An 8,272-nucleotide genomic window follows, 5' to 3' on the forward strand; every position below is an offset into this window, starting at 1 on the left:
TTGGAACCAGTGGTTAGAGGTGTTTGTTTGGGTTTAAACTGTTAGTAGATAGTGGTATAGGAATTGATTTGGAGGAAGGAGGCAATAAAAGTATGTGTTCGTGGGAGAAAAGAATTGGCAAAATGATCAGGGAAAGAAAAGGGCCTCAAAATAACAATTCACTTAGGATATATTACACTAACAGTAGAAGTCTAAGAAATAAAATTAATGAATTAAATGCTCTTGTCTGCACAGAAAAAATAGATATTATTGCACTTACCCAAACATGGATGAATGTAGAAAATAGAGAACTATTAGCTGAATATCAGATAAATGGATTTAAACTATTTCACACAGATAGATATATTAGAAGAGGAGGGGGAGTAGCCATATATGTTAGGGACAATTTGAAATGTAGTCTCAAAGAGGGAATCAAAACTGAGCCACACACAGAAACTATTTGGATGGAATTAAACGAAAAAGCAAATAATATTATAATAGGAGTTATATATAGGCCACCAAATTTAGACAGAATGGAAGCAAAGCATCTATGGGATGAAATATCTAGAGCATCTAGATCTAACAGTATTTATGTCATGGGTGACTTTAATTTTAGTGGAATAAACTGGGTGAACAAAACAGGGAATAGTGAAGCAGAAGATTTTCTAGAATTAATTGACGATTGCTTTCTTACGAAACACATTAAGGAACCAACGCGGGAAAATAATATTTATTTATTTATTTATTTATTTATTTATTTATTTATTTATATATATACAAGAAGGTACATTAGGTTTGTGAGAATACATTGGATAGTACAGTATTTACATTCTTGTAAAGCCACTAGTACGTGCAGCGTTTCGGGCAGGTCCTTAATCTAGCAGATAGTTTTAAGTAGGTAATTTCAATCAGAATTGATAAATGATAAAGATACATTACAAGAGAAAAATGAGATGAGAGAGATAAGTAAGTATATTAAAGCACATTGTTATATTAAAGCTCTGATTAATTACATTGACAGCTTGATTAGTAATTTAAACAAGATTAATAGACACCATACAGCAGATTGACAGCACATATAAGACAGCAATGATCACAATGGTAAAGATGTTCAGATTGGGTACATAAAGATTGGGAGACTGGGTAGCAAAAGATACAGATAAACAAGATTTATAAACACCATACAACAGATTGGCAGCACATATAAGAAAACAGCAATGATCACAATGGTAAAGATGTTCAAATTGGGAATATAAAGGTTGGGAGATTGGGTAGCAATTGATACAGTGCAATTTTAAGGCAAGAAGTGAAAAACTATGAAGATGAAATTAGGTACTTTTTGGTATTGATTTTGAATGATGTAAAAGTTGGACAGCTTTTCAATTCAGTAGGGAGTGAGTTCCATAAACTGGGTCCCTTTATTTGCATAGAGTGTTTACACAGATTAAGTTTAACTCTGGGGATATCAAAGATATATTTATTTCTGGTGTGGTGATAATGGGTCCTATTACATCTGTCCAGGAAGAGTTTCAGACAAGGATTTGCATTTAAGAACAGGGTTTTGTAAATGTAGTTGACACAAGAGAATTTGTGGAGTGAGATTATGTTTAGCATGTTTAGGGAAGTTAAACAAGGGGGCTGTGTGTTGTCTGAAAGCAGAATTTGATATTATTCTGATAGCAGATTTTTGCTGGGTGAAGATGGACTTAAGGTGGTTTGCAGTGGTTGAACCCCATGCACAGATACCATAGTTGAGATAGGGATAGATTAGTGCATAATATAGAGAGATGAGAGCAGAGCTAGGAACATAATATCTGATTTTGGAGAGTATACCAACTGTTTTAGAGACTTTCTTAATTATGTGTTGTATGTGGGTACTGAAGTTGAGTTTCTTGTCTAGGAATATGCCAAGAAACTTTCCATCATTTTTATTGCTAATGATTACATTGTCAATCTGAAGCTGAATTGCATTTGTAGATTTGCTTCCAAATAGGATGTAGTAGATCTTTTCTATGTTAAGTGTTAGTTTGTTGGTTGACATCCATAAGTGGACTTTTTTTAGTTCATTATTAACAACATCATTTAGTGTATGTGGGTTGGGGTTGGAGTAGATGAGGGTAGTATCATCAACAAACAAAATAGGTTTCAGAATATTAGAGACATTAGGCAGATCATTAATGTATATAAGAAATAGAAGAGGTCCCAAGATGCTGCCCTTTGGCACTCCAACGATTATTGGTAGAATGGGAGAGATTATATTATTGATGGCTACACATTGGTGTCTATCACTAAGATAGGATTGGATATAGTCCAGTGCATGGCCTCGGATTCCATAATGATGGAGTTTACATAAGAGGTAATCGTGATTAACAGTATCAAAGGCCTTTCTCAGGTCAATGAAGAGTCCAATTGGAAACTTATTTTTGTCAAGGGCTGAGTAAATTATATCAAGGAGACTAATAATTGCATCGTTGGTACTCTTTTGAGAGCGGAAGCCAAACTGACAGGGGCTAAGAATGTCGAATTTTACGAGATAGGAGTAGAGCTGTTTGTAGATAATTTTTTCAAATATTTTTGATAGTATGGGTAGGTTCGATATTGGTCTATAGTTGTTTATGTCTGACGGATTACCTCCTTTATGAACTGGCGTTACTCTTGCTTTTTTAAGGATATCAGGGAAGGTATGACACTCAAGGGATTTGTTGAACAGCAGAGCTATAGGTGGCGAAAGGGCATGGGAGGCGCTCTTGTATACAATGGATGGGATTTCACTGATGTTCCCAGCTTTGGTTTTTAGTGAGTGTATGATGGACACAACATCTGACGGGCTGACTGGTGAGAGGAGAAGAGAGTTTGGATAGCTGCCTGGGAGATATGTGTTGATATGTGTCTGAGTCTGTGGGATTTTACTTGCAAGGTTAGCACCAATCGATGAAAAGAAGCTATTAAATTCATTCGCCATTTCTAAGTCAGATGACAGTGTAAGGCCATCCTTAGAGAGTGTTATCTGGTTGTGGGAGTGTTGTTTAGTTCCCAGGATGTTAGAGATGGTATTCCATGTGCTTTTCATGTTGCCTTTTGCTTCTTTGAATCTAGTCTCATAATATGAAAGTTTTGCTTTTCTTATGATACTGGTAAGCACTGATGAGTACCTTTTAACTACTTCCATTGAAACTAGGCCACTCCTAAATTTCTTTTCGTATTCATCTTTTTTGTTGATTGATTTAATTATACCACTTGTGAGCCACGGGTTATTTTTTCTTTTATCAGTTACTTGTTTGGTAAGGAGGGGACAGTGAGTGTTGTGGAGGCTTAGAGTTTTGGAGAGAAAGAGGTTAGTTGATGAGTTTATATCCTGTGAATTATTAAATTCAGATTCCCATTTAATATTGTGAAGTGCATATTTTATTTTGCATATGAAGTGCATATGAAGTGCATATTTTAGATTTAGTGTTAACTAACAGGGAAACACAAATTAATGACATCGAAATAGGGAGTGAGGTAGGGAACAGTGATCACAAAGTAATCAGATTTAGCATAGAATGGAATAGACCTGTAGGAGAAAATTCGGTTAAAGTGCCAGATTTTCGAAAAACTGATTTTAATAGCCTAAGAATTTTTTTGGGTCAAATAGATTGGAAAGTTTTGGGTATGGGGTGTGGGCCGGTCATAGAGCGAGACATGAACCCAGCGATAGGTGACGTAAAAGGGGATTTCGATGTGGATTTAATATATAACTTATTTAAGAATATTCTAAACAAAGCACAAGAACGTAGTATACCATACAAATTTAATAGATCGAATACTAATGACCCAAAGTGGATAACAAATAATTTAAAGAACCTTATAGGTAAAAAGAGAGCTTGGTACAAAAGGATTAAGAATGGGGAAGTCAGTTTAGAACAGGACTTCATACAACTGGTTAGAAATGTTAAAAAAGAGATTAGGAAAGCAAAAAGAACTATGAAGTTCGCATAGCAGAGCAAGCAAAGTCAAATCCTAAAGGATTTTTTCAGTTATATCGAACTAAGACTAGGGAAAGGATAGGTCCATTAAAATCTGAGACAGGTCAAATAACGGATAATGACAAGGAGATGAGTAGTATTTTTAACAAATATTTTATATCTGTATTTACTAAAGAAGAACTTAACAATATGCCTTCAGCCGAACAAGTCTATGTGGGTGGGGATGAGGACAGGTTGACTAGTTTAGCAGTTACCAGGGAGGATGTAATTAAACAATTAGAAAAACTAAAACCAAACAAATCCCCAGGGCCGGACGAAGTGTTTGCCAGGGTTATCTTGAGGTTATCTTGAGATGATTTCGGGTCTTTAGTGTCCCCGCGGCCCGGTCCTCGACCAGGCCTCCACCCCCAGGAAGCAGCCCGTGACAGCTGACTAACTCCCAGGTACCTAATTACTGTTAGGTAACAGGGGCATTTAGGGGGAAAGAAACTTTGCCCATTTGTTTCTGCCTCGTGCGGGAATCGAACCCGCGCCACAGAATTACGAGTCCTGCGCGCTATCCACCAGGCTACGAGGCCCTAAAAGGGTGCTTAAAGAATGCAAAGAGGAGCTTTCCGAGCCACTGTACCATATTTAATAAATCAATAGAGTCAGGCAGAGTGCCAGAGTCATGGAAGGTAGCTAATGTGGTACCAATTTTTAAGAAAGGAGATAGATCACTTGCGTCAAACTATCGGCCAATTAGCCTAACATCTATTGTGGGAAAGTTACTTGAATCAATAATTGCCAATACAATTCGTCTCCATCTTGAAAAACATAAATTAATAAATGAGTCGCAACATGGTTTTACAAATGGCCGTTCATGTTTAACAAATTTGCTAACTTTTTATTCCAGCATAGTTGAGGCAGTTGATAGTGGTAAGGATTGTGATGTTGTGTACCTTGACTTTAGCAAAGCTTTTGATACAATGCCACATGAAAGACTAATTAAAAAAATAGAAGCTCATGGTATTGGGGGTGCTATATTAAGTTGGATTAGGGCATGGCTATTTCAAAGGAAACAGAGAGTTAGTATAAATGGGGTTAAGTCAGAGTGGGATAATGTTGTTAGTGGAGTACCTCAGGGCTCTGTCCTGAGACCTCTGTTGTTTATAATATATATAAATGATTTAGATTCAGGTTTGAGTAGCAACATTTGCAAATTTGCCGATGATATGAAAATCGGTAGGGAAATTAATTCGGAGGAGGACTCACTATCACTTCAAGTTGATCTAGATAGGGTTTTGAAATGGTCAAAGGATTGGCAAATGCTGTTTAATGCTGATAAATGTAAAGTTCTGAGGCTAGGTAATGATGATAGAGTTACAAGATACGAGCTAGATGGTGTTGAGATTGCGAAGTCGGATTGTGAAAGGGATCTGGGAGTTATGATTAGTACATAAGAACATAAGAACAAAGGCAACTGCAGAAGGCCTATTGGCCCATACGAGGCAGCTCCTATTTATAACCACCCAATCCCACTCATATACATGTCCAACCCATGCTTGAAACAATCGAGGGACCCCACCTCCACAATGTTACGCGGCAATTGGTTCCACAAATCAACAACCATGTTTTTCTGAACCAGTATTTACCCAAGTCTTTCCTAAATCTAAACTTATCCAATTTATACCCATTGTTTCGTGTTCTGTCTTGTGTTGATACTTTTAATACCCTATTAATATCCCGTTTGTTATGTCCATTCATCCACTTGTAAACCTCTATCATGTCACCCCTAACTCTTCGCCTTTCCAGTGAATGCAACTTAAGCTTTGTTAATCTTTCTTCATATGAAAGATTTCTAATTTGGGGAATTAAGTTAGTCATCCTACGCTTGACACGTTCAAATGAATTTATATCCATTCTATAATATGGCGACCAAAACTGAACTGCATAATCTAAATGGGGCCTAACTAGAGCAAGATATAGCTTGAGAACCACACCAGGTGTCTTGTTACTAACGCTGCGATTAATAAATCCAAGTGTCCGATTTGCCTTATTACGAACATTTATGCATTGATCCTTTTGTTTTAAATTCTTACTAATCATAACTCCTAGATCCCTTTCGCAATCTAACTTCGCAATCTCATAAGAACATAAGAACATAAGAACAAAGGTAACTGCAGAAGGCCTATTGGCCCATACGAGGCAGCTCCTATTCTATAACCACCCAATCCCACTCATATACTTGTCCAACCCGTGCTTGAAACAATCGAGGGACCCCACCTCCACAATGTTACGCGGCAATTGGTTCCACAAATCGACAACCCTGTTACTGAACCAGTATTTACCCAAGTCTTTCCTAAATCTAAACTTATCCAATTTATATCCATTGTTTCGTGTTCTGTCCTGTGTTGATACTTTTAATACCCTATTAATATCCCCCCGGTTATGTCCATTTATCCACTTGTAAACCTCTATCATGTCACCCCTAACTCTTCGCCTTTCCAGTGAATGCAACTTAAGCTTTGTTAATCTTTCTTCATATGAAAGATTTCTAATTTGGGGAATTAACTTAGTCATCCTACGCTGGACACGTTCAAGTGAATTTATATCCATTCTATAATATGGCGACCAAAACTGAACTGCATAATCTAAATGGGGCCTAACTAGAGCAAGATATAGCTTGAGAACCACACCAGGTGTCTTGTTACTAACGCTGCGATTAATAAATCCAAGTGTCCGATTTGCCTTATTACGAACATTTATGCATTGATCCTTTTGTTTTAAATTCTTACTAATCATAACTCCCAGATCCCTTTCGCAATCCGACTTCGCAATCACAACACCATCTAGCTCGTATCTTGTAACTCTATCATCATTACCTAACCTCAGAACTTTACATTTATCAGCATTAAACTGCATCTGCCAATCCTTTGACCATTTCAAAACCCTATCTAGATCAACTTGAAGTGATAGTGAGTCCTCCTCCGAATTAATTTCCCTACCGATTTTCGTATCATCGGCAAATTTGCAAATGTTGCTACTCAAACCTGAATCTAAATCATTTATATATATTATAAACAACAGAGGTCCCAGGACAGAGCCTTGAGGCACTCCACTTACAACATTTTCCCACTCTGACTTGATTCCATTTATACTAACTCTCTGTTTCCTTTGGTATAGCCATGCCCTAATCCAGCTTAATATAGCACCCCCAATACCATGAGACTCTATTTTTTTAATCAGTCTTTCATGTGGCACTGTATCAAAAGCTTTGCTAAAGTCAAGGTATACAACATCGCAATCCTTACCACTATCAACTGCCTCAACAATGCTAGAATAAAAAGATAACAAATTTGTTAAACATGAACGGCCATTTATAAAACCATGTTGCGACTCAATTATTAATTTATGTTTTTCAAGATGAAGACGAATTTTATTTGCTATTATAGATTCGAGTAACTTTCCCACAATAGACGTTAGGCTAATTGGTCGATAGTTAGACGCAAGTGATCTATCTCCTTTCTTAAAAACTGGTATCACATTAGCAACTTTCCAAAACTCTGGCACTCTGCCTGACTCTATTGATTTATTAAATATGGTTGACAGTGGGTCACAAAGCTCCTCTTTGCATTCTTTAAGCACCCTAGCAAACACTTCATCCGGCCCTGGGGATTTGTTTGGTTTGAGTTTTACTATTTGTTTAAGAACATCCTCCCTGGTAACTGCTAAACTCGTCAACCTGTCCTCGTCCCCACCCACATAGACTTGTTCGGCTGAAGGCATATTGTTAAGTTCCTCTTTAGTAAATACAGATACAAAATATTTATTAAAAATACTACTCATCTCTTCATCACTATCTGTTATTTGACCTGTCTCAGTTTTTAATGGACCTATCCTTTCCCTAGTCTTAGTACGATATAACTGAAAAAACCCTTTAGGATTTGTCTTTGCTTGCCCTGCTATGCGAACTTCATAGTTTCTTTTTGCTTTCCTTATCTCTTTTTTAACATTTCTAACCAGTTGTACGAATTCCTGTTCTAAAGTGACCTCCCCATTTTTAATCCTTTTGTACCAAGCTCTCTTTTTACCTATAAGGTTCTTCAAATTCTTTGTTATCCACTTTGGGTCATTAGTATACGATCTATTTAATTTGTATGGTATACTACGTTCCTGTGCTTTGTTTAGAATATTCTTAAATAAGTTATATATTGAATCCACATCGAAATCCCCATTTAAGTCACCTATCGCTGGGTTCATGTCTCGCTCCAAGACCGGCCCACACCCCATACCCAAGCCTTTCCAATCAATTTGACCCAAAAAAATTCTTAGGCTATTAAAATCAG

The sequence above is a fragment of the Procambarus clarkii genome, chromosome 82 (assembly GCF_040958095.1).
Source record: "Procambarus clarkii isolate CNS0578487 chromosome 82, FALCON_Pclarkii_2.0, whole genome shotgun sequence".
NCBI lineage: Eukaryota > Metazoa > Arthropoda > Malacostraca > Decapoda > Cambaridae > Procambarus > Procambarus clarkii.